The sequence below is a fragment of the Pleurodeles waltl genome, chromosome 3_1, assembly GCF_031143425.1.
Source record: "Pleurodeles waltl isolate 20211129_DDA chromosome 3_1, aPleWal1.hap1.20221129, whole genome shotgun sequence".
Lineage (NCBI taxonomy): Eukaryota > Metazoa > Chordata > Amphibia > Caudata > Salamandridae > Pleurodeles > Pleurodeles waltl.
In genome coordinates this window covers 1,026,615,612-1,026,641,745 of record NC_090440.1, presented here as the reverse complement: position 1 = coordinate 1,026,641,745, position 26,134 = coordinate 1,026,615,612, and the positions used below count along the sequence as shown (strand labels likewise).

Here is a 26,134-nt window from a genome sequence, read left to right as displayed (position 1 = left end):
CATGGATTTCTTACTCTTATTCTGCCAGCTTCTCCTTTCAGGGTCCCAGGAACTGGATGGGCACCACTTGGCAGGGTAAGAGTCTCAGGAGAGGCTCCAGGTGCTGGCAGAGAGAAGTCTTTGCTATCCCTTAGACTTCAACAACAGGAGGCAAGCTCAGTTTCAAGCCCTTGGAGAGTTCTTCACAAGCAGGAAGGCACACAAAGTCCAGTCTTTGTCCTCTTGCACAGGCAGAAGCAGCAACTGCAGGATAGCTCCACAAAGCACAGTCACTGGCAGGGCAGCTCTCCTTCCTCAGCTCTTCTCCAGACAGAGGTTGCTCTTGGTTTCCAGAAGTGATCTAAAGTCTGTGGTTTTGGGTTCCCTTCTTATACACATTTTGCCCTTTGAAATAGGCTTACTTAAAAGAAAAGTCTCTCTTGTTTGTGAAATCCTGCCTTTCCCAGGCTAGGCCCCAGACACACACCAGAGGGTTGGAGACTGCATTGTGTGAGGGCAGGCACAGCCCTTTCAGGTGTGAGTGACCACTCCTTCCCTCCCTCCTAGCGCAGATGGCTCATCAAGATATGCAGGCTACACGCCAGCTCCCTTTGTGCCACTGTCTAGAGAGAGGTGCAAACAGCCCAACTGTCAAACTGACCCAGACAGGGAATCCACAAACAGGCAGAGTCACAGAATGGTTTAAGGAAGAAAATGCTCACTTTCTAAAAGTGGCATTTTCAAACACACAATCTTAAAATCAACTTTACTAAAAAGATGTATTTTTAAATTGTGAGCTCAGAGACCCCAAACTCCACATGTCTATCCGCTCCCAAAGGGAATCTACACTTTAATCAGATTTAAAGGCAGCCCCTATGTTAACCTATGAGAGGGATAGGCCTTGCAACAGTGAAAAATTATCATTCTCTCATTCTCTCTCTCACATTCTCTCTCTCATATTCTCACATTCTCTCTCTCTCATATTCTCACATTCTCTCTCTCTCATATTCTCACATTCTCTCTCTCATATTCTCACATTCTCTCTCTCTCTCTCTCTCTCTCTCTCTCATTCTCTCTCTCTCTCTCTCTCTCTCTTTTTTACAGAGCTACTAAGGTGGGTGGCACAACCAATGCTGCAGGCCCTCTAGTAGCATTTGATTTACAGGCCCTGGGCACCTCTAGTGCACTGTACTAGCGACTTACCAGTAAATCAAATATGCCAATCATGGATGAACCAATTACATACACATTTTGTATAGAAGCGCTTGCACTTTAGCACTGGTTAGCAGTGGTAAAGTGCCCAGAGTAACAAACACAGCAAAAACAGAGTCCAGCACACATCAACAATCTGGGAAGCAGAGGCAAAAAGTTAAGGGAGACCACGCCATGGATGAAAAGTCTAACAAATGCGCTGATGGGGAAGTTAGAAGGGTGGGGCCAGGGTGGACTAACGGGGAAGGGAGAGGATGGGAGATATACAAGAGTAATTTTGGATAAATTTCAATATTGCCAGAGCAGTTAACCAGTTTAATTAAATCTTGCAGACTTGCGGGGGCAACAGAAAAAAAAACATTTAGTTGTATGTCACTTGGAGGCAAGAAGCAGGACACCTGCAAAGGGAGTCCGCCCGCATCCAAGCCCAAGGGGTCAGTTAGCAAGGAGCATGGTGTAAGGAACGAGTGCCCCTCCACGGCGCCCCCGCTATCTCCCATAATTATTTTGGGGAAAAAAGACCTGAACTGCTTAATCTGGAGACCGCTGCAGACCAGCCGCAAAAAAGTCCCTCCACTCATGGTGCTCCCACTTCACCCCTCTACTACTGTGGAAAACAATATCTTAGAAGAGCTAACTCTGGAGATAGGTCCGAATGAGCCCCAAAATGAGCCTTTCTTGACGGTGCTGCCACTATCCCCCACAATTACTGTGGGGAAAAGCAGTCTAGAAGCGTGAACTGTGAGGACAGTTTCGAACCAGTTGCGCAAGTCGAGCATGGGGCATGCTCAACAGCCATTGCTGTCAAGAAGACAGAAGAAGAGCCTGAAAAAAACACGTAAAGCCACAAAACAAAACCTTAGATGGAATCAACCGGGAGAACACTCAACGAAACCAGTAACCCCCCAGATACATTGGTGCCTTATCCTATTTTTAAGCAGAAATCAGCAGGTACCTCCACACTGAGCGCTAGCCCTGCAGGGGAAGATCTCTCACCCAACGCCAAGCCTAAACTTCAGACCAATGACAATGATGCTGCTTTGGTTAACAAAGAAATTTATAACCCTCCGTCTATCAACCCTGGGACTGTGGACTCGAATACAGCACTTAGTCAAGTACCATCTACAGTAGCTGCTAGGTCTGTCTGAATTTCAGTTCCAGGGCTAACAAAGGGGCTGTCTCAAGTTGGAGGGGAGTTGCCTGTGATGGAAAAAAAGTCTACGGGGAGAACGGAAACAGCAGAGGTGCCTAAGTACACCCCTGAGATTTACTCATTGGGCACGAAGGGTAGGAGCAGCATCACTGAAGGGAATCTAGATAAAGAGCCAAACAATACGCCATTTGTCTTTAACGGGGCCCCAGGTTTGAATAAAGAAAGTAATAGTCACAATGCAATCGACCAGCATCTGATCTTTGCAGACACCACTTCTGTACCTCATGGAGTTATAGGGACAGCTGGGATGGGGTCTCAATCAACAGGAAGTTTAAGATCAGGCCAGGTGAGGGTTTGGATCAGTGAGAACAGATGTCAACCTCAAGTAGAATCAGATCACGGATACACTAGGGTATTAATTCAAGATAAAGCCTGTAACCCACCAGGAAATCATGGATCTGCCAACCATAATCTTCACCCCATTGTATGCTTCTCATGGGGCCATGGGATATTCTCAACAGATTAAATATCCTATGATTACTACATCATATATCGGGATTTGTAAACTTAATGTCAGAAGATTTACTAGTGGTGAAGTTAAGCACTCTCAACATTGATCACAAAGTAATTTTGATAGAATCTTTGAATATGAAGGCTTTTTAGAAAATTGGGGTATAAAAATTAGCAACGAAGTCAGTGAAAGGCACCCACGAACCTTAGCCGCTGGAAACCAAGCATCACATCTGGCGAGGGAAAATCCTAGTGCCCGGAGAGGAACCTCGGTCATGAATCCACTATTCCTAGGGGAAAACATTACCATACATCTGATAAGGGAAACTGGTGAGCCCAACCAGGATGGGCCTTAGAATAAAGATATGGCTCACTCTGATGGGCTAAATGATTGTAATGATATTGTGAGGGGGAAAGGATGGGACTGGCTCCCTGCAGCACGGTCTCCTAAAATGTGTATTTAGCTCTGAATGCTCTCCCATAAAATCTGAACTCAACGCGATTAAAATAATTAGCTGGAATGTAGCTGGCCTGGCTTCACTAATAACTGGCGCTAGTATTAAGAGATTTGTAACCGAGGCAGATATTATGTGTTTCCAAGAAACATGGTCGGCAGAAGGCTCTGGCCATAGAAGGCTTCATAACATTTCAGTCGCCTGCCTATAAAAAAAAATGTGTTTGGAAGATGTATCGGAGGTCTTGCTACATATGTTAAATTAAATCTGGCCATTAAATTAGCAATGTGGGCGGAATCTACAAGTAACATGCTGTTGCTAACAATACATGGCTTAGCCTTATGTAAAAAATAAAATTAAAAAAAACACCCGGTAACAGTGATAAACATATACATTAACCCCCACCAAGGAAAGAAAATGATGATGGCCAAATATATAATGGCCCTTCTGAAGGAGTTTGTCTATGACCATCCAGGCCATGAGTATGATGATTTTAATATTCGCCAGCCTGGCCAGGAAGGGGGTCTTTGCCAAGACCCTGTAAGACTGGCCTTAGAATCTTTTCTCAATGAATATGACCTAAAAACAATAGATCGAAGTAACCTAGTAGTAGGCACATGCATCCCTACTTTCAGAAACATATCTACAACAGATTATATCTTTCTAAGTGCAGCACTCCTGAGCCGGTGCCTAAGCCACAAGGTGGTTCATAGACCTGAAAGTGATCATAACCCGGTGGCAATAAAAGTTGATCTAGGGGCTACGAGACACGACCTGTATAAAGCAAGTGGCTGTCAACTCACAGAAGGCCCCTCAACAAAACGCATTAAATGGTCTGCTGCCTGCAAAATAAAATATGAGGCATGGAAGCAGGCAAACGGCCCAATACATTTCCATCAGGGGGTTGGTCAAATAACTGATCAATGGGGGCTGGTGCTAAAAAAACTCCAAGTTCACCTTTCTAACAGAGCGCAGCCCGGTTAAACTGGGGGCAAACAGAATAGGGTGGATAAGCAGCTAGTACCTAAGGCAGTGGTTCCCAAACTGTGCGCCGCTAAAAGTTGCCAGGGGCGCCACGCACATTTTGGAAACATGATATGAACATTTTAAAAAGATTTATGCGTGCAGTTTATAAATTACCTGTTTATGACGAGTTAAAAGTATTTTGCGGCCGAGTAACTCTTTAGCATTTTATGTGGGGGAGTTACATAAGCCCCACCTGTCAAGGTCTTGCGCTCTGCAGCATGGTTTCACCAAACGTGATTAGTTCTTATATAAAAGCCTTTGTCATTGCCAGCCGGTCGGAAATTCAGAAGAGAGCACTGGAATGTTATTGCTCCCGTGGGATCCTCTTGAAGTGCACACATCGGACGTGTTCCTTGTTGAATTTACAATAATCAGGTAATTATATTTATTATTATTAGGATTTCTAATCTAGGGTGAGAGAGAAGGCACGGCAGGACCGGAGATCACAGGAATGTGCAGGAAATTCTCCTAAGCAGCGCCGATATAGTAATTATAGTATTATTAATAACTAATGTTCTGTTTTTAAAACAGATGGATATTTCCCAGGGGCGAGCACGAGGCCCCTGTGTAGTTTCCGGACAGGAGAAAACTGCTAACAGCTTGATTCAGCACACACACAGAAGTTGAGTTTGTTTATTTAGGTTAGAAGACATTACTAGAATTATTAGTTCCTTGTTGATGACAAGTCCAGGGGAAAATTGCAGCATTTCTGCTTTGTGAAAGATTAACCTTCCACCCTTTTCTTATTATTAAGCACACCTTTCCTCTTTTCCCCATTTGTGTTTACTAAATGCTAGTAAATTGTTAAAAATAAATTATAGGACCACAGTCCTCCCTCACTTGCATGCCCAAATCAGATTACTTACTGAGTCTTACTGCCAGGGGAAGGCAATTTTCGTTGGGATGCCAGAAAAACGGCTATGGGAGGTACAGACCAAGTGGAACTTGGAAAGCACAGTTATCAAAAGCTGAAGACTTTGAAATAATTTAAGGCAGCGGTGCCTCCTAAATTCTCAAGAAACTGCAGAGTGGGAGTGTGAACGGCAGTGCTTAATTTGTAAATAAAAACGTGCCGGTGCCCAAAGTCCTCCTTTTAAACATGTGGCTGCTGCAATTAAATGTGCGAAAATGGAATACTGAGGCAGTGTAATACTGAAGCCATCTCAGGCCTCTTCAATGATTTTAAAGCCACTCCTTGCCCCTTCAGCACACTCTTGCAGCTTTCTGTTTTCTCCCATTGTGACACTATTTCGTTTTTCTCTTCCTTGCTTAGCACCGGAAACAACAAGCACAAATTAAGCACTGGTGAATGATCAAGTACTGTTAAGTAGTTTTAGAGGAGAAAGTGTCCAGATTGAAGTCAGAATGTGTGCACCAAAGGTGAGGTGTGAGATGTGTGTGTGGTCAAGGCAATGTAATGACGTTGTAAACAGAGAAGAAAATACGTGCATGGAGGACAGCAAGTGTGACACAGGGGGGAGATGTGGCTACATTTTTTAGACGTTTAAGAATGAGAGGTTGAATTGGAGGAGATGTGGTCTAGCAGGGAGGAGGAAACATACAAAACATCCATGTTATGCTCGTTGATATAATTAAAGTACTCCCGAGGCTGGGCTTACATCGCCCACCCGAAAAAAAAAAGTAACATAATGGGGAGCCGCGGGCAATGGCAAATATAGGTGAAGGGAGCCGCGGGTCGAAAAAGTTTGGGAACCACTGACCTAAGGAATGGTACAGCATAAAACGAGATATCGGCAGGCAGAAAGGTGCTACAAGAGGCTCAAAACTCCGGCCTCAGGTGCACTAAGGAAGTCGGCACGGAAAGACTATAAAAGCACTATGGATGATGAAGGTTAAATAGACGGAAGAACGCTGGAAACACCTGGTAACATTGCTTCCTTCTAACAAAAGTAGAGAATTTTGGGATTTTAGCAGCACATTGCTCTAGGATTCTGAAACAAGCACTAACGTAATCTCTGCTAGCGAATGGTAAACGCATGTGGGAAATCTCTACGTAGACCCAAAATATGCAGGGGATCAAGCTCTCAATTCTAGTCTCAATGAGTTGGATGTGCTAGACAACAAAACTGGTCCCATTACCATTAAAACTGTGCAAACGATCCTTGGCAAAATGAGGCAGGACGGGGCTCCTGGTCCCAACGGCCTACCAGGAAGTATCTGCAGAGAAGATCAAGCTTACTGGGACGCACCCCTGACCGTTCTATTTAATGATTGCTTATACTTTTCGGTGGTTCCAGTGGCTTGGAAGGGATCAATACTTCAACCCATCTACAAAAAAGGGGGCTCTAACTGCCCTGAAAACTATAGGCTGATAGCCTTATTGGACGCAGATGGCAAAGCATTGCCAAGGCCTTTGCTACAAGAGTTAGAAGAATGGATCTCAGCAAATGGCATAATTCCACCTTATCAAACAGGTTATAGACCCAGCTCCTCTACATTAGACAATGTCCTGGCACTTTCATATCTTGCACAACAAGCACTAAAACCAACATCTCCTCTGCTCTTTGCATGTTTATTAACTACAGCGAGGCTTTCGATGGGGTGGTGCAGCACATCCTTTGGAAGAAATTAGCGTCCTCAGGGATTCCAAGGAAATTGCTAGCTTCAGTAATGGCCCTATACTCGGACACTTGGGTGAGAATAAAAATCACAAAAACACGCGTGACCAGGAAGATTTTTACCAACAAAGGCCTAAAACAGGGCTGTGTTATCGCCCCCACTCTCTAACTTATACACAGCTGACCTGGGTGCCGATTTGCTTAGAGGAAATAAGTTTCCTCCGAGGTTGGGTCAACTGGTGCCCCCCATAATACAATATGCAGACGATATGGTCTTGCATGCCCAAACCTGGATTGGGCTCATAAGGGGTCTTGACATACTGCATGACTACAATGAAAGAAAAGCTTTAAAAGCAAATGCAGAAAAAACTTAATTCCTGGTCTTCAGCCGTCAGTCAAACAATTCGCATAGAAGCTGGAAACTTGGACCTCTAAGCATAGAGCTGGAAGATAAATATCACTACTTGGGGGTCTGGCTATCAAATATTGGGAGAACAACACACTAGGCAATGGCCTTGACTTCCAAAGCAGTAAAAATCTCCAATACATTAGCAAAACTCCATCAACAGCTTAAGGCACCCACATTTGAGCCTCTAGGGAGGGTGATAAGAGCAAAATTGCTACCCGCAATTACCTACGGCCATCTGGCATTTCCGGGAAAATTGACAGCCACTCTAGAGAATGCCCAGATGAGAGCTTACAAAAGGATTCTCAAGATCTTCAGACCAACAAGGCATGCAGGGATATGTTTGGAATTAGATATAACAAGTATGGATTTAATGTGCAAAATGGATATGATAAAGCTTTGCCAAAGTGTCAGCAGGAGAGAGGCATGTAGCCTCAAGGGGGCCTTAAAAATAATTTTACAAAATAAAACAAGTAGTTGGGCCATCTATCTGGCACAGGTTGAGGAACAGTTCAACCTGGCCCCTTCCTATTCTACAGACCCTGCCATCACGAAAGTGGTATTGAAGAAAAAACTGAAAGAGCTTGCTGTGCAAGCTTCTCGAGCCAAAGATACTTCAATAGTTAGGGATATCCGTGGAGCTGATGGCTTGTATGAATCGTATGCAACCACCAAAGGACAGCCCTATCTAAAAGCACCTTTAGGAAAGCAAGTGTTCCACAACATTCTGCAGATGCGCCTTTTAGCTTTACCTGTCTGGGAATATCGAATGAAGTGGAAAATTGCACAAGGGCACGTGCACGAATGCACGCTGTGTAAGTACCATACTGAATCAATAGAACAGAACATCTTGTATGCTGTTGCCCATGCTTGGCATCTGAACGGCGCCTCCTGTTAATACCTCTATTCTTGAAACATGGGGTGAGAACATGTAACAAAGCTTTAAGTCTTATTTTCACTGCAGTTGTCCCCATGGAACTAGCCTGTTTTGGAAAATTCTTTTAAAAGCTGTGTTTAGCCTTACATCAGGCAAGGAGCCAAACTAGCATGGGTATTTGTGGAGGGAGGGGGGCCCTTAAAGAAACGGCTCTGACGAGATGGCTCCTGCCACCCAAGCTATCCCTCTCTGTCACTCAAAGGCCCTGGATGACGAGCTGAGAGAGGTACTTTATGCACAGCAGCTCCCTGGCTAGTGCGTATCTTGTTGCGCTGGTCCCAGGGAATGTTGGAATACGGGTCTGGGACAACAGGCAAACAATTAGTTGGTGCCCGCAGAAGGTGGCATTACGGGTACTCACTTGTGTAACAGCTTGTGTCTAACAGTTGGGGACCCCAGCGTGGTACGATCTTCTGGGTTTTATAGTATTTTACTGTATTTAGATAGAAGGTGCTATGATCAGGCATCAGCTTTGGCATCTGAAGGGTATTTCATGCTGTTTACTTTCATTTTCTTCTCTTTTAATATTTTAATATGTTGTAACGATTTTAATTAATCATGCAATGAAGATTCATTCATTCAGATAGAGCCTGCAAATGCTATCTGGCATCTGTCACCAGCAAGATGCAGGAGGCCATGAGGCAAAGCAGCCTCAGAGTCTTTCTCATCGAAATCCAGGATAGAGAGTAAAACATCAGTATCATAGCTGACATTGGAAACCTCTCTATGAATCCCATAGCCAAGAGAGCTGTGACTTCCTCGTGGAGCAAGTACAAATGATCCTCTGTCAGTCGATCATGAGCTGGAAGTATAGCGGGGAGGGAGGATTTGAAGAGGCGGGAGTAGCCACTCCCAATCACCTGTGAGACCCACCTGTCCGATGTTATGGACTGCCAGTGGTGGAGATGATGGCAGATTCTGCCACCCACTGGACGCCCATGATCTTGTAGGGCAAGATTAGTAGGGCTTAGGGGTTGCGGCTGCAGGGGTGGGGGCTGTAGCATACCTTTGGCTACCTGACCCATGGGGTTGGTATGAACCGCACCCCACTTCCCCATGCATAGCCTGGAAGCTTGCGGGGTGGTGGCTGGAATAGGCTTGGCGCTGTTGCACGCCTCTTCCGTATCCGCGAAAGGGGAGAAAGGCAGACTGGGGATGATGCAGGGCAGCTGAGAGGCCCAAGGACTCGGCCATAGCCCGAAAGACCTTAAACTGTTCAAGCGCTGAGCCTGCCGTGTAATCCGACCCTTGTCTCTGAAGAGACAACTGCCATAAAATGGCATGTCTATGAGGGAAACCTGAACATCCCCTGAAATGCCAGATGTAATCAGCCAGGCGTGTCGTCGAAGCGCCGCCTCCGAGGAAACCGTTCTGCCCAGCAAGTCGGTTGTGTCTAAACCACCCCTCATGGTGAACTTCGCTGAGTCTCTCCTATCCTTAATTGCTTGAGAGAGAATGGCCTGGGCTTCCTCTGGGACCTGTGGCAACCCTTGCACAACCGTGTCCCACAATGTATGGGAGTAGCAGCCCACCAAGCATGCAGTGTTCACCAACGGCAATGCAAGGCTGTTGGAAGAAAACATCTTCTTTCCTAAGCTATCCAGCCTCTTTGATTCCCTGTCCGGGGGTGCAGAAGGGAATGCGCCCTGGGAGGTGGACGCTTGGACTACAAAGCTCTCAGGGTTGGGGTGTTGGGTGATGAAGGTTGGGTCCCCAGGTGCGGGGAAGTGGGCTATTGTTCTATTCACAGGAGCCCGTGCTGGCCTTGGACCAGGTTCCCAGTAGGACACCTGTCAGGAGGAAGATCCCGGCTGTAGCACTTCTGAAAAGGGCAACTCAAGGCCCAGGAACTCAGCTGCCCTCTTCACCTCCATAGCCACTGTAGGGGGAGAAAGCATACCAGCATCTGAAGACTTATCCAGTGCACTGGCATCACCCAGTTTCTCAGCCAGTCCATGCTTTGGCCTTCTAGCAGGTATTCTAAGGGACCCAGTGACCCCTCCCATTCTTCCCCAAGGCCTAACCCTTCAGAATAGGGCTCAGGCGGTGATCTAGAATACATGGGTACTGCTGGTGCTGGAATAAGTGTCAGTCGACTCCATTCCAGCTCAGTGTCGGATTTGGGGATCCAAATGGGGCTGGCCCCACTGGTGGGTGCATCGGCGTCAGGACCGGTGTCAGGGAAGGTCACATTAGCACAACCGGCACCAGTCCGGATCTGTGATCGGATCCATGGGGGCACATCAGAACCGAAGCTGCAGGCGTGGAACCTGATTTGGCCCCTCCGAGCACACGAAGTCTCACGGCGCTATGAGAGGGTCAGCACTCTCATATACATGACCTTGTAAGTCTTTGACCTGAGCGGGGTTCACATCGGTTCCCGGAAAAGCGGGAAGGTGCGAAGTCGAACCTGGCAACAGCTTCTCAGATCCGTGCCTCATTCGCCAATGTTCCTTTGTTGCCTCAGCTGATGGATGAGGAAAGGTTGAAGCCTGCTTTGACTTCTTGGGCTTCTTATGCTTCTTTCTCGCATGACCCGATGACTTGGAGTGGGAAGAAGAGGACTTGGGGCTCCTGGAACAGTCACACAACCCTTCCCCTCGATCTGGACCGAGATTGCCCAGGAGCTGCGTGACACAGCACTGACTGACAGGCCGCTAGCAGCTTTAGGGACTACTCCCTCAAAGCCTTCGGCACTATGGCCAAGCAGTCCGAGCACGACTTGGAGTTGTGGTCATGCTCGAGACACCACAGACACACTTGGTGTGGGTCTGTAACAGACATGGTGCAATGACAGGTATCACACAGTTTAAACCCTGCCTTCCTTGAAGACATCCTCAAAACACCAGGAGGAAATTTCCTCAAAATGAAGTCAACAAAATCTCAAACAAAGCCTGCCAAAAAGCGACAGAGGTGTAGCTGTTCTCCAGATCAGCGCTAACTGGCGCAGAAAGAAAAGAACTGACGTCAGCTCGCCGAGGTGGCACCTGTATAGGTAACTTTGATGTCACTTCCAGCATGGATGACGCTGACAATGACGCTCGGAGCTGATCAATGCCACCTACCAGCGCACAGCGGTACTGCTCACGAAAAATCTTCCAGATCCAGTCTGACGCCTGGGAAATTCAAATCTAAGGAATCTGCGGCTAGAAGTTTCTATCACATACATAAGTTACAAGTATGAGTCTGACTGATGCAGCTATGGATGCACGTAGGCTTTACAAATGTATAGGACAACGACATGGGCCACCAAGGTTCAATTTGGGAGAAGCTCAAAGGAGGGATTTTAACATTACAATCACTAAACAATCTGATATTAATTATTTAGGCAAATCTTGTAAGATATCATTTACTATGCACATGTTAACCGCAACTACAGAAGCAGCAGGTAACCCACAGAGTCGAATGCACTAGCAGAACCAGACAAGCCAGATGTCCTTCCTGTGTCTGCTAAGCACAGAATGTTTTCATTTTATCAAACAAGGATATTTCAGACATGTAGTGCAACACTGATGTATTTGGAAACTACTGAATGCAACATATATCCCATATTGAGAGAGTTTTGGTGGAATAACGTGGCTTTTGGTGCCTACTGCACCCAAATATATAGTACGTTAAGTGCTGTACTGTCGTTCTTTGTTAGATTCCGGCATGTTTGACATTCCAACATTTAACAAAGACTGAAGAATTCAAAACACCCGGTAATTATTAGGTGCAGTAAAAACTATACAATTGGAATTCTACCCCTGCGTAAATAGGGGTTGAGCAGGGGTTGGAAAACAACAACACACTCATAATAAAGGCCTAAACGTTTTACGCTTTTTTTTTTTACCAGTTTGTCCAACTCCTCGTCTAGAACAAAGAGACCCGCAAAAGTACATCAGCTTCTCGGGTCCTCTTTCTGGTAAGAAGGGTTAATTGTGATTTGGATGTAAGGTAAAAAAGACGGAAGAAGAAAGCACCCCTGCAAGCACTTTATAAGGCACAAAAATCTGTTTTAACTTCACTCAGAATGTCTTTCAGCTCATCAGCCGTAAATATTTGGAATTCGTAGGGCAGGTGATTACGGAGTATAATTGACAACTCAATTTTCAAAGTATAGAAATACGCACCTGGGTATATGCGTTACATCTTAAATTTCCAAACAGCAAGACACACTTAAAATATGAATGCATACAAAGTTTTATATATATATATTTGAACTTGATTCATTTATATTCAACAAATAAAGGCCACGACCAAATAGAGCTTCCATGGTTTTACAAATTAAAACAATACATACATTAACAAGCATTTACAATGCAACGGGTCTCGCGTTTGCTCATGTTAGAGCTGATCGCGTTGTAAACTCCTAACCCGACTTTTCACCTATCGGGCAAAAGTGCATTTATGTACATAACCCGAAAAAGTGAAATTAATTATGTAAAGCGCTCGACTTCTGACGAGCAAGATCGCGCTCGTAAATTAGAGAGAAAAAGAAGTCCACGAGCCCGATGGAAAACAGCGAGCCTCGCATGTTTTCTGTACTTGGTCGCTGCGCTCGAGGAGGGCTAGCTACCGGAAAAGGCATGATGTATATGTGCCTTCGACTAATGAAAGCAAGCAGATTTTATTAGGCAAGCCCAAGAACCAATAAAAAACACTGACGTGAAGTTGACAAGGCTCCGAGCCCTTTTCTAAATACAAAAGAGTCTAGCTGCGATACGCATGCGCGAGCGCATGCAACGCAGGCTCGACCCTAAAAAAGCAAAGAATTTAACAAAGAAAATCTAAACATGGATGTAAAAAGTGAACCACCACGTTCTGCAAACTCACATGCATCAAGAAACACAACAGGCCACGCACATCTGTTTTCTGAGAAATGATAATTAGATCATGATTAGTTTGGAACTTAAATGTTTGTGGTAGGAATAGTAATAACCAATATTAAAGAATAATATTCTTACCATGGTAGTGTGCTGATGTTCTTGCTTGTCTACTTCATTTTAAAAATGTGCTTAAACGCTGCCTGGTCTGAGAGCTCGGAACAGTCACTAGAAGAAGAGAGAGAAGGTGTGAAAATTAGAAGGGAAAAGCTTAAATTAGAGTAGGACCTGAATGTAGTGGATGGGATTAAGTATTTCAGAAGGGAGTACGTGAACAGAGAGGTAGAGACAAAAAGAAAGTTTGCAATAACAGCAGAGCATTTGCAGGAAAAGGGCCATTTCATGTCTTGGACCCAGTTCGCAACAAGATTAACTGTGATTTATTATGGCCTTTAGTTTCTGCAATTCTAGCTTTGTCTCCTACCTACGCAGCCTTCTGGGAGGGAAGTGTATTATGTTGTCTCACAGTCCTAACAGACTATCAAAGTGTTGTAATGTGGGTTCTGGGTAGCTCTAGCAAGGGATCTGGCTCTCCCCGAGATTCTTACCCACAGAGGGCCAAACGGGAAATCACACATATAGGAAAAGTGAAGAAATAATCACTTTGTAGAACTGCAAAAGATGACTATTAATTGTACTTATCCTCTTCCCAGCCTAGAGTTTAGTCTATTAAATCTAATAACCTTGAAATGCACTCTGACTATTCACTTTGAGTGACTTTATTATTTATATATACGAAAAAGAAATACTAACGTCTACCTGAAAGGGCATTCTTTACGGGTGCTTTCAATGCCAGCAGTGCTGTAAGGGGTTCTACAAGCCGTATAATCATCGTGACAAAGACGATGGAGTGGAGCTTCTTCCAGTAGGTAATTAGCATTACCTCTACGTCTGTCCTCCTTGTCAGTCCTTAATAATGAGCTGGATCTAACCTTTGAAAAAGTAACCCTTGTAAACTGTCTGCAAACTTCAACCCATTGAACTCACATAATGTTATGGCCATCAAAAGTGAAGCATTTTTGTTTCAATTTGTTTATTGCCTTTTCGTTTAGTGGACACATTTCACATTACATCATTCTTCATGGTCAATGCTTGTAATGACAGCATGAGCTCGATATACATTTCTCACTTATGGTAACTTATAGTAGCGTGATATATACTTTGTCATTTATTCGTCTATCCCGTTTCGCGCCGATAACCTGCATAATCCTGCTTTCTGACTCTTGCCAGTCTGTGGCGTCGTTTTCCAGAATGCGGGTGCAGGTCTCTTACTGCTAAGTTATTAATATCACAGCAGTAGCAATTATGTGACTTCCAGCATCAGCAACAACCTACACCAATTTAGAGTAGGTAGATTAGAACAATAACCAGCAGATTTACTTTGATCTCATTTCGCCTCCTTTCCTTCCTGCAATCTATGGGCGATTTAGTGCCCTCTCAGTCATATAGGTCAACAAAGCCCAGGGTTACTGCTGTAGCCATTAATCCCCGTTGGGGACCCCCTTGCGTGTGTGTTCAAGGGGTTCCCCCGCTGTTCCCTTCGTCCCGTATGTGGGTTATTCCAACCCCCTGCGCTTGCCTATGTGCCCCGCTACTGACACATTCCACCCGCTGGACATAAGGTGCTTTTGTATACCCAGAGTGTCTTCACACCGCAATGCTACCTCCGCAGGCTGCCCCCAGTTCGTCAATGAGTGAAGCCAGGCTATCAAGTGTGGAGGGTCTGGTGAGTTCCACTACAGGTCTGCGTATTCTGATAACACGTGTACTATGCCGCATTGATCTGTTCGCAACGTGGGCATGCAGCGTTCGTGAGGCTAAAGTATCTGTTCATGTTAAAGGGAGTAAGGTCCGCCCTAGGCATGATACAATTGTATTAACCGAGTATTAGCCGTGCATTACGCAGAATGGTTGTGGGACTCTGCAAAATATTAGACCACTCTTTATCTGTGCAGGGACGGGTGAAGTTCTGCTCCCATTTTGCGTGTAGGGACTCAAGTGATGGAGCTGTGCGTGTGCGCGCGAGTCAGCAAACCACGCACCAAATGTCGACCCGCCCCCATAACATGGAGATATTGTATGGTGAGGTTTACAGGCTGTTCGCTGGTAACCTCGCCCCACCACCGGCACAGCACGCCTACGATTGAGGCATGTAGCAAAAATTTACTGGGTGGTAGACCTGTTGACCCCGCCAGCGCCTCGTAAATCAGCAGCGTCCCATCTTCTGACAGGTCTCCCGCCGCTCTCCACAAAACTAGCTCTGCCACCGTAGTAAATAGGCGCCCTTGCGGCACGCCCCTCAATGCCAGTGCTGGCACCGTTGTGCTAGTGATGCGCAGGCTGCGCCGAAAACATTTGTGTGCCCCAGTAATAGTGGCGTCAAAGGCAGAGGAGGTCGACTTCAAGGGTGAATCAGTCTGAGCACGTTGTTGTGCGCCATGCCGGCAGCAGAGCGCGTATCTGTGAGCTGCTGCGCCTAGCCACCGCACGACCAGTTGGACTTCGGATGCCAAAAAATACTGTTCAAAGTTAGGAACCCCTGTCCATGGGTTGGTACAGCTTGTGTAACACAACTCAGCACCTGGAATTTCCTCAGATTAAGTTTTTAATGATCCGCTTCATTTCCAAAAGGAGGTGCAAATGTATACCAGCAAGTTTGTAAAATAATATAGTAGTCTGGGCAGGGCTACCATTTTAAGTAGTGCCACTCTGCCTGCCACCGATAAGGGCAGTGTCTGCCAAAAGGCCACCTGCGCCCGCAAGGAGGCTACAGCCCGCATCAGATTGCCCTCCAGGAGATACGATTCTGCGTGACAGATTTGCAAGCCAAATATCTAAACGTGTGCGGCTGCCAGATCAGTTGTGGCAGTAACAGGGACTCTGCAGGTCCTGGAGCGTGTCTGGAGAGTGGAAACGTACAGGACTTGGTCCAATTGACCCGAAATCTCAACAGCTTTGCAAATTGCTGCAGTGTGTGTGTTTTTTGCTACTAGGACGTCAGAGGTGTCTCTTAAGTATAACAGGAGATCATTCACACAGAGTGATGCAGCATGTACTCCATCAAATCAAATCAAATCAAATCATTAACATTTATAAAGCGCGCTACTCACCCGTGCGGGTCTCAAGGCTCCATCTCCTAGGGGAATACACCAGTCGGACCCCAAAAGGCATAGTTGGGCCGCTTATGGCTTTACCGCCAGTGATAACAGTAGCAGTGACAACGGGCATCCCTGTCAGGTGTCTCAAGGCACGTTCGTGGGTCCCGAGGCCAGTGCAGTGTCCTGCTGGACACGTTCTAGTGTTTGGCCAGCCTCTCTGCTGAGGGCTGGCCTTCCACACACACCCCACACCCTCCCAACACAGGCGTCACCGGTCAGGTGACCCTGGCAATAAAAGGGGCCGGGCGCATGTGCCCAGGGCCAGTTCCAGATACCAAGCAACCATGTCCACATCACTTATTTCTAGTAGCATGGGGGCCTAGGGCCCCAACACTACATTGGCAACGAGGGGGTCGGACCCCACGTGTGTGCCGCCTTGCGCTTTGCTGTTCCTCGTGGGAGGAAGAATATACCTGGTGCCACACAAATTGTTTTGGTGCCACCCGCCCCAGATGCGAAGAAGCGCGCCTACCGCCCTGCATGCTGCCATCGAGCCCGGCGGTAAAAGGTAGGAGCAGTGCCCCGGAATAAAGCAGCCCGAGTGACGGAGGGCTAGAATCCGCCTGGCGGAGAGGGAGTATGCAGTACGCTGACCACACCAGCCTTGATTGTGCTCCGAGCAGCACGCAAAAAAAAAAAGACAAGAAGGAAAAAAAGAAAATGCTGCCGTGCGGAGAGGTGCTCGTCTGCACCAAAGCTAAGGGAAGGAATGCCAAGGGCCGCCCCCGCCTCCCAACAGTAATGTGACAAAGGCCCGAGAAAGCTGTGACACGGGCCACAGGCAAGCAAGACTGCCGCAGCCACAAGAAAAGGAAAGTGCCCGGAGCTGACCCCCCAGGTGTCAGCTGAAGCGCGCCCCCAGCGTGTGAGAAGTCTGCTGGGGCCGCGCACATGAATGGAAAATGGTGCCATCGTAAAGAATGGTGCTGTTTTGCACCCAGAAGCAACCGGAACATCCAACAATGGCCAGGCCGGCCGCCCCCACCTCCATCCTCAAAAGGGAATGCGGCCCGCAGCGTGAGAAATGCTGCTGCGGCCGCGCACCAAGCTGCCTGGTGGTGCGGTGCTGACCTGCACCAGAATAAAGAAAACTGTCCAGGGCCTCCGGAGCCTATGGTGCAGACACGCACCTGCTGCGGCCGCGAAGGAGAGAAACGGCGGTGGTGTAAATATGCCCCCTGCCCCACAAAGCAATGTTCCAGGACTGGCCTTGGAAGGCCGCACACAGCCCGCAGCGCAAGGGAAGGCATGCTGTGGCCGACGTGTGAGGTGCAGAGGTGCTGCTTCGCACCAAAATAGAGTCCAGATTAGTGCTCGGGGACACCCCCCTAAACCAGAAATGCCGCAGACCAGCTTGCAGGGTCCGGAATGGCTGTTCCAGCCCCAGAGGTGGAGTGAAGTGCGAGTGGTGCAGACACGCACCAAACTGACAGAAAAATGCCAAGGAACGCGTGGAAGTAAGTGGAGAGGTGCCCGGAGCCCCCACCCCCCTCACAGAACCTCATGCTGTCTGCCTGCTACCGGCATTTTCAAACGAGGCTGATCAATGAAATTGACATAAAAAAAAAAAGAAGACAGAAAAGTGCAAGAGGAAAAACGTCACTTACCTGCTGCTCCAGACACCAGCAAAAGCCCCCACCAGCCTGAAGAACTCCTCAGCAGCATGGCTTCGAGCATGGTTTCGGCATCTGCTTCAAAACAAACGAAGCCCGTAGGAGGAAAGACTGTCGTTCAAGTTGGAAAAGGAGTGCACTAGTGGCATCCAGTGGCCAAAGTCGGTACTGCACCCTTTTCTATTTTAACCCCTTCGCTGCCAGGCCTTTTCCCCCTCCTGTGCCAGGCCTTTTTTTGGCTATTTGGGGCAGTTCGCGCTTAGGCCCTCATAACTTTTTGTCCACATAAGCTAACCAAGCCAAATTTGCGTCCTTTTTGTCCAACATCCTAGGGATTCTAGAGGTACCCAGACTTTGTGTGTTCCCCTGAAGGAGGCCAAGAAATTGGCCAAAATACAGGGAAAATTTCGTTTTTTTCAAAAGAATTGGAAAAAGTGGCTGCAGAAGAAGGCTTGTGGTTTTTCCCCTGAAAATGGCATCAACAAAGGGTTTGCGGTGCTAAACTCAGCAGCTTCCCAGCTTTCAGGAACAGGCAGACTTGAATCAGAAAACCCAATTTTTCAACACAATTTTGGCATTTTACTGGGACATACCCCATTTTTGCAATTTGTTGTGCTTTCAGCCTCCTTCCAGTCAGTGACAGAAATGGGCATGAAACCAATGCTGGATCCCAGAAACCTAAACATTTCTGAAAAGTAGACAAAATTCTGAATTCAGCAAGGGGTCATTTGTGTAGATCCTACAAGGGTTTCCTACAGAAAATAACAACTGAAAAAGAAAAGTAGTGAAATTGAGGTGAAAAAAACATAAATGTTTCTCTACGTTTTACTCTGTAACTTTTCCCTGCAATGTCAGATTATCGAAAGCAATATACCGTTACGTCTGCTGGACTCCTCTGGTTGCGGGGATATATAGGGCTTGTAGGTTCATCAAGAACCCAAGGAACCCAGAGCCAAAAAATGAGCTGCACCCTGCAGTGCATTTTCATTCTATACCGGGTATACAGCAATTCATTTAAGAGTAAAAAATTGCTATCAAGAAAACCTTTGTATTTCCAAAAAGGGCACAAGATAAGGTGTTGAGGAGCAGTGGTTATTTGCACATCTCTGAATTCCGGGGTGACCATACTAGCATGTGAATTACAGGGCATTTCTCAAATAGATGTCTTTTTTACACACTCTCCTATATTTGGAATGAAAAAATGTAAAGAAAGACAAGGGGCAATAACACTTGTTTTGCTAATCTATGTTCCCCCAAGTCTCCCGATAAAAATGATACCTCACTTGTGTGGGTAGGCCTAGCGCCCGCGACAGGAAACGCCCCAAAGCGCAACGTGGACACATCCAAATTTTTTAAAGAAAACAGAGGTGTTTTTTGCGAAGTGCCTACCTGTAGATTTTGGCCTCTAGCTCAGCCGGCACCTAGGGAAATCTACCAAACTTGTGCATTTCTGAAAACTAGAGACCTAGGGGAATCCAAGGAGGGGTGACTTGCGGGGCTCGGACCAGGTTCTGTTACCCAGAATCCTTTGCAAACCTCAAAATTTGGCTAAAAAAACACATGTTCCTCACATTTCTGTGGCAGAAAGTTCTGGAATCTGAGAGGAGCCACAAATTTCCTTCCACCCAGCGTTTCCCCAAGTCTCCCGATAAAAATGATACCTCACTTGTGTGGGTAGGCCTAGCGCCCGCGACAGGAAACGCCCCAAAGCGCAACGTGGACACATCCAATTTTTGGGAAGAAAACAGAGGTGTTTTTTGCGAAGTGCCTACCTGTAGATTTTGGCCTCTAGCTCAGCCGGCACCTAGGGAAACCTACCAAACCTGTGCATTTCTGAAACTAGAGACCTAGGGGAATCCAAGGAGGGGTGACTTGCGGGGCTCGGACCAGGTTCCGTTACCCAGAATCCTTTGCAAACCTCAAAATTTGGCTAAAAAAACACATGTTCCTCACATTTCTGTGGCAGAAAGTTCTGGAATCTGAGAGGAGCCACAGATTTCCTTCCACCCAGCGTTCCCCCAAGTCTCCCGATAAAAATGATACCTCACTTGTGTGGGTAGGCCTAGCGCCCACGACAGGAAACGCCCCAAAGCGCAACGTGGACACATCCACATTTTTGAAAGAAAACAGTGCCTACCTGTGGATTTTGGCCTGTAGCTCAGCCGGCACCTAGGGAAACCTACCAACCCTGTGCATTTTTGAAAACTAGAGACCTAGGGGAATCCAAGATGGGGTGACTTGTGGGGCTCGGACCAACCCTGTGCATTTTTGAAAACTAGAGACCTAGGGGAATCCAAGATGGGGTGACTTGTGGGGCTCGGACCAAGTTCTGTTACCCAGAATCCTTTGCAAACCTCAAAATTTGGCTAAAAAAACACATGTTCCTCACATTTCTGTGGCAGAAAGTTCTGGAATCTGAGAGGAGCCACAAATTTCCTTCCACCCAGCGTTCCCCTAAGTCTCTCGATAAAAATGGTACCTTACTTCTGTGGGTAGGCCTAGCGCCCACGAAAGGAAATGGCCCAAAACACAACGTGGACACAACATATTTTTTCACAGAAAACAGAGGTGTTTTTTGCAAAGTGCCTACCTGTGGAGTTTGGCCTCTAGCTCAGCTGGCCCCAGGATGGGGGGTTGGGCAGAAATGCCCTAAAATAAATTTGAACCCCCCCCAAACCGGGAACGACCCTTGCCTACGGGGTCGCTCCCCCTGCGTGACATTGGCGCCAAAAAACAAATCCCCGGTGCCTAGTGGTTTCTGCCCCCTTGGGGGCAGATTGACCTAAAATCGGCCAATCTGCCCCCAAGGGGGGCAGAAATGGCCTAAATACAATTTGCCCCCCAGGGCAGCGACCCTTGCCTGATGGGTCGCTACCCATCTCTAAAAAAACAAACAAACAACAACAAAAAAAACACATTTTTTTTTTTTGCCCTGGTGCCTAGAGGGTTCTGCCCCCCCCCCCGGAGGCAGATCGACCTAATAATAGGCTGATCTGCCCCCAGGGCAGAAATGGCCTAAAATAAATTTGCCCCCCCCAGCCTCCACCCCCCCGGGAGCGACCCTTGCCTACGGGGTCGCTCCCCCTGCGTGACATTGGCGCCAAAAAACAAATCCCCGGTGCCTAGTGGTTTCTGCCCCCTTGGGGGCAGATTGACCTAAAATCGGCCAATCTGCCCCCAGGGGAGCTGAAATGGTCTAAGTACAATTTGCCCCCCAGGTGAATGACCCTTGCCTGATGGGTCGCTCCCCATCTCTAAAAAAAAAAAATAAACAAAACAAAAAAAAAAAAACACACAAAAAAAAAAATTGCCCTGGCGCCTAGAGCTTTCTGCCCCCCCTGGGGGCAGATCGGCCTAATAATAGGCCGAAATGGCCTAAAATAAATTGCCCCCCCCAGGGAGCGACCTTGCCTAAGGGGTCGCTCCCCTTGCGTGAAATTCACGCACAGAAAAAACTCCCTGGTGTCTAGTGGTTTCTACCCCCCTTGGGGGCAGATTGGCCTCATCAAAATAGGCCAATCTGCCCCCAAGGGGGGCAGAAATGGCCTAAATATAATTTTCCCCCTCAGAAAAGGCCTTCCCGAAAACATGCCCCCCCCTGGGAGCGACCCTTGCCCAAGGGGTCGCTCCCTTATGACAATATAAAAAAAATTAAAAAAATCCCTGGTGTCTAGTGGGGTTTCAAAAGCCGGATTGCAAGCAACCCGGCTTTTGAAACCCTTGGAGAGACTTCAAAGGGAAGGAAATACATTTCCTTCCCTTTGAAGCCCCTCCGGGCCTCCCCCACGTGATTGAAAGAGAAATGCTTAGCATTTCTCTTTCAATCGCGCTGGAAGCTCTGCTCTCCTTCCAGCGCGGTGGGGGAGGCCCCTGTGACTAATCAGCGCGCGCTGACGTCACGGGGGGAAATGGCGCAGAAGACGGAAACGGCGCAGAAGATGACAACGACACGAACAACGCTGCACAGGGACAGAGAGGACTGCAGCTGTCCCAGCCAAGCTGCAACGGTAAGAAATGAACACAAGTGCCACGTGAGGCACGAAGAGAGCGCGCATGGCCTGCGCAGCCCCTGGCGGCCGTCCGCCGACACCGCCGAAAGAACGCCACGTGTCCCAGCAATGATAGACATCACCGTAGGACAAGAAAGGGACATGCCAGGCAATAACAAAGGACGCCCAGAAAAAAGAGATTGTCACATGCGCAGAGAGCTGCGCCAGAGAACGTGACGACATGGAAAACGCCTGCGAAATTGGAGAGAGCACCCAAGAGCGTGACGTAACGCACGGGACAAGAGGCCGTGCAAGCCGGCCTTTCAGCAACACAAGATGGCCACCGTTGGCCCATCACACAGGAGGTCATCAGAAGCGACCAACCCTGCAAAGCACACCCAGGTTCAAGGCTCCTGTGCCAAGAAAGCACTGCCTTGAGGCGCAAGCACTGTGCCCTCAAGTGAAGAGGAAGCGGAAAAGAAAGTGACCCTATGTCACTGCCCTGCAACGGGCCGGAGACTCAGCAAGGAGTGTCCTCCCCCACACTGCCTCAAGACGGAGTCGGCAGTGACTCGCAACAGGCAAGAGGAGAGTCGCACAAGGAGTGTCCTCCCCCACACTGCCTCAAGACGGAGTCAGCAGTGACTCACAACAAGCAAGAGGAGAGTCGCACACCCCAAGTGGCACGATGCCACCCAGCAACACTGAGAAACGCCTAGTCTTTGGACATGACAGGACTGGACCTTCTAAAGGTCCACACAACAAAGGAGAAGAAAGCGTGGCGCAGCCCCACGCTATGAAGAAGGAAGAAAGGAGACTGTGTGACATCACCTGTCACACTGCAGCACCTGACGACCACAGAAGAACAAGAACGGAAGATCAACAGGGTGGAGAGATGGAGGACTCACACAACAAAGGAAGAGTGCACCCACAGACAAGACAGCCACCGGGGTGCGGTGACATCACTGGAGACAGCTCAGCGGGAGTGCCAAAATGTAAGAGGCCATGCGCGAACCGCGTACTTACCCCACACGTCAAAGGTGACCATCCAAGCCACCCGTCATCGGCTTCCTGAAGCAGATGGCACCACTGCTAGCATCTGCACATGAGCAAAAGAAAGACTGCACTCACTATAACGAAGTTACTCCAATCACCCTTACTCCAGCAACATCATTTGTCGTCCAGGTCTCCAAACGGCAAACATCATCATTGCCATGTGCATCACGGTATTCATCAAAAGAGCAATTAAACAACCAGACTGGAGTCCTACACCTCTGCTTTAATGCTCTGAAGAACCAGTCAACCAATGACCAACTGCTTACCCTGACTGTATCCTGCTCTCGATGACAAGAGCAAGTTGTGACCTAGACCCATCTACCCCTGCAATTGCACGAGTGGCTCCTAGGAGGTCTTGCAGCTGCCCTATGTGGCACACAAGCAGCCCCAGCGCAAACCACAAGCAGTCCCGTGACAACCCAGACAAGGGGCCTCTCAAGCTTGAGAGAGGACTGGACATTGCCCCACCGATGAAGTCAAAGAGACAAACAGGGCTGTGCAATGGAGACTCCCAACAGGTCACAGCACACCAAGACTGTCTTCATGAACATGACACGAACTAGACACCCTCCTGGCGACGTGATAGACAATTGCCCTGAGACCGTCTGAGATCCCACATGCATCTGATCCATGTCGGCAAGCGCCCTGACCACGGAACATCCACCCTTGTGGTTGCCCGAATGATTTGACCATGGCTCCTGCCGGAGAGCCTGCAGCAGCCGGCAGATGGCCCACACGCAGCCCAGCACAGTCCATGCCAATCCAGTGGCAAACCCATCGAAAAGGCCTCGAGGAAGTTCCATAGTGAAGAATCCAAAACCTAGAGGTGGTCTGGAAGCAGCTCTGCCATCAGAGGGTCAGAATATACAAAGGATTCAGAGGAGGACCTCACGCCATCACAGATGTCATCCGTCTTCAAGGGATTGTCCTTCGTGAAGCCAGGATGTCTTGGCAAGCAGATTCACAGTGGACTCCACCAACGCTCGTGATGCACCCAATTTGGGTGATGCACCCAATTCGAATGACACACCCAATTCGAATGATACGCCCTATTTGAACAAATTGAACTGTAAACACCACCAGCCTCGCCACGAGTGCCCACAGGACTGAACCACGGTGCATCGGTGGACACTTGTCCAACCATCTGACTGTCAGAGTCCGGATTTCTTCCACACTGTGTTCGTGCCCGGCTGTGACTGGTTAAATCATGAACTAGTGCAGAAGGATCCAGGTGCTCCCAGCTGCACCTGCCCACGGCAATCCTGCGGCCTGCCTTCTCGAGGCCGAGAGACTGATGGTGGTGTTTTTGTTACTGTGTTTTTCTCTTTCAGGTTGGACTCCTCAAAGGTTTGGAGGAATGTAGTGTCCTGCTGGACACGTTCTAGTGTTTGGCCAGGCTCTCTGCTGAGGGCTGGCCTCCCACATACACCCCACACCCACCCAACACAGGCGTCACCGGTCAGGTGACCCTGGCAATAAAAGGGGCCGGGCGCACGTGCCCAGGGCCAGTTCCAGATACCAAGCAACCGTGTCCACATCACTTATTTCTAGTAGCATGGGGGCCTAGGGCCCCAACACTACAGCCAGTTGGACTGCCCTCACTCTGGCCGTGGGAGACACGTATAGCAGACGTACACGTTTTTGGAAACGCATCCCAATCAGGTAGTGGAAGCACACCTTGGAACAATTATTCCCATTCCAGAGAATTGAACGGCTGCTCCAAATCCAGGACCAGACAGCCCACCCTTGGCCACCGTCTTGGGGCATAAGTAATTACCCGGAAAAAGCACCTAAAATTTAACAATGTATTCCTGGCTGGTACAAATCCATTTTAGTCTGGGTGTACAAGGTTCGGTACCAACAGAGGCAAGTGTTCACCCAGTACTTTTGCCAGGATTTTATAATCTGCGTTTAGGAGCGCCAGTGGTCGGTAGGAGTTCAAGGTGTGTGGTTTTGGCCGTGGTACGAGAAGTGCTTCGTTTAGAGAGTCTGGGAGTTTGATATCCTCCAGTGCCTCTGTATACAGTTCACACAATCAAGGTACCAGAAGCGGGGCGTATGCCTTGTAAAACTCCACCAGGAGTCCATCAGGGCCCGGTGTCTTATTTGTCACCAGTGATCTTATTGCTTCGCGTATTTTTGCGGATTGTGACCGGGGCATCCAGTTACTCTCTTTGTTCACCCGTGAGGGAGGGGAGGGGTATGGCCGACAGATACGATGAAATATCCTCCGATGTAGCTACCAAATTTGAACAGTCGAGTGTGGTATGTCTGTTAGTTTGCAATGGATCTTGTGCTGCGTGTATAGCATATGCCCCTCAGAAGAGCGAAGTACCCCTATGTGTGCACCCATGTCTTTGCGCCTGATCAGCCTCGCCAGAAGGGTGTCAGACCTGTCCGCTGTTGAGTGCGTTTTTGCTGAGGGTGCAGCATAGCTGTTGCACCTCAGTCTTTTTAATAGGGCCAGGTGTTCATTGTGTGCCTCAACTGGTTTGCTTCTGTTAATCGAGTCAGTTATAGTCTCGTCTTCCAACCGCATTAATCTCCGATCTATGAACGTGACCTCTGCGTCTAACCGCCATCGTATACTCCATCAAGGGCCCATGCAGTGGCCTTGTGGTGTGAACTTGAATGCGTCCCACTCCGTGAACCGCCTCCCAGTGGTATCCGTTAATGTAAAAGTATTCAGTAATCGCCACAGTGACTGAATCTCAAAATGAGGGGGATCCTCCAATACTGCGGCCTGTATGCGCCAAGTTGGAACCAGTGGGGGGCCCAGTCTCCAGTCCTACTGCAGATACTGAGGGTTATGATCAGAGAGTGCGCCAGAGTGAGAGCGAGGTAATCTACATCAGTAATGTTCGGAAGTATGTTGCGCAAACACACAAGCCTATCAATTCTTACATGAGGGCAAACGCTGCAGTGCACTACATACCCTGCAGCGGTACATGCTGACATCTCTAGGGAATGCGTAAGGTATGCAAGTGGTGTTCCCACATGTGTGTTTAACCATGCCTACAACATTTATTAAACAAACACAAAACACATAATACTATAAGAGCAGTGTACCCATTAGATACCCGCCCAAACCAGTGAGCATCAAATGTGAATCAAACTTGCTCAACTACTGTCTGTTTCTGGAAGGGGCCAACAGCTTCTAGTGGTACAGGCCCCCAATGATCGGACTTGAATACAC

General features: G+C 48.0%; 1 protein-coding gene across 5 annotated transcripts in view; it reads right to left on the bottom strand.

Moving 5' to 3' along the window:
* The window catches only part of LOC138284937 (uncharacterized), a 374,377-nt gene that overhangs the window by 180,976 nt on the left and 167,267 nt on the right, over window positions 1-26,134 (bottom strand). For 3 of the 5 annotated variants that reach the window (XM_069224279.1, XM_069224278.1, XM_069224277.1), the window contains one exon: window positions 13,204-13,290. The exons of 1 other annotated variant lie outside the window; for it this stretch is intronic. The gene's annotated coding sequence lies outside the window, so the exon portion shown is untranslated. Of the gene's footprint in view, window positions 1-13,203; window positions 13,291-17,887; window positions 17,918-26,134 lie in introns of those variants that run through there. One more of the 5 variants, XM_069224281.1, reaches the window with a different exon arrangement.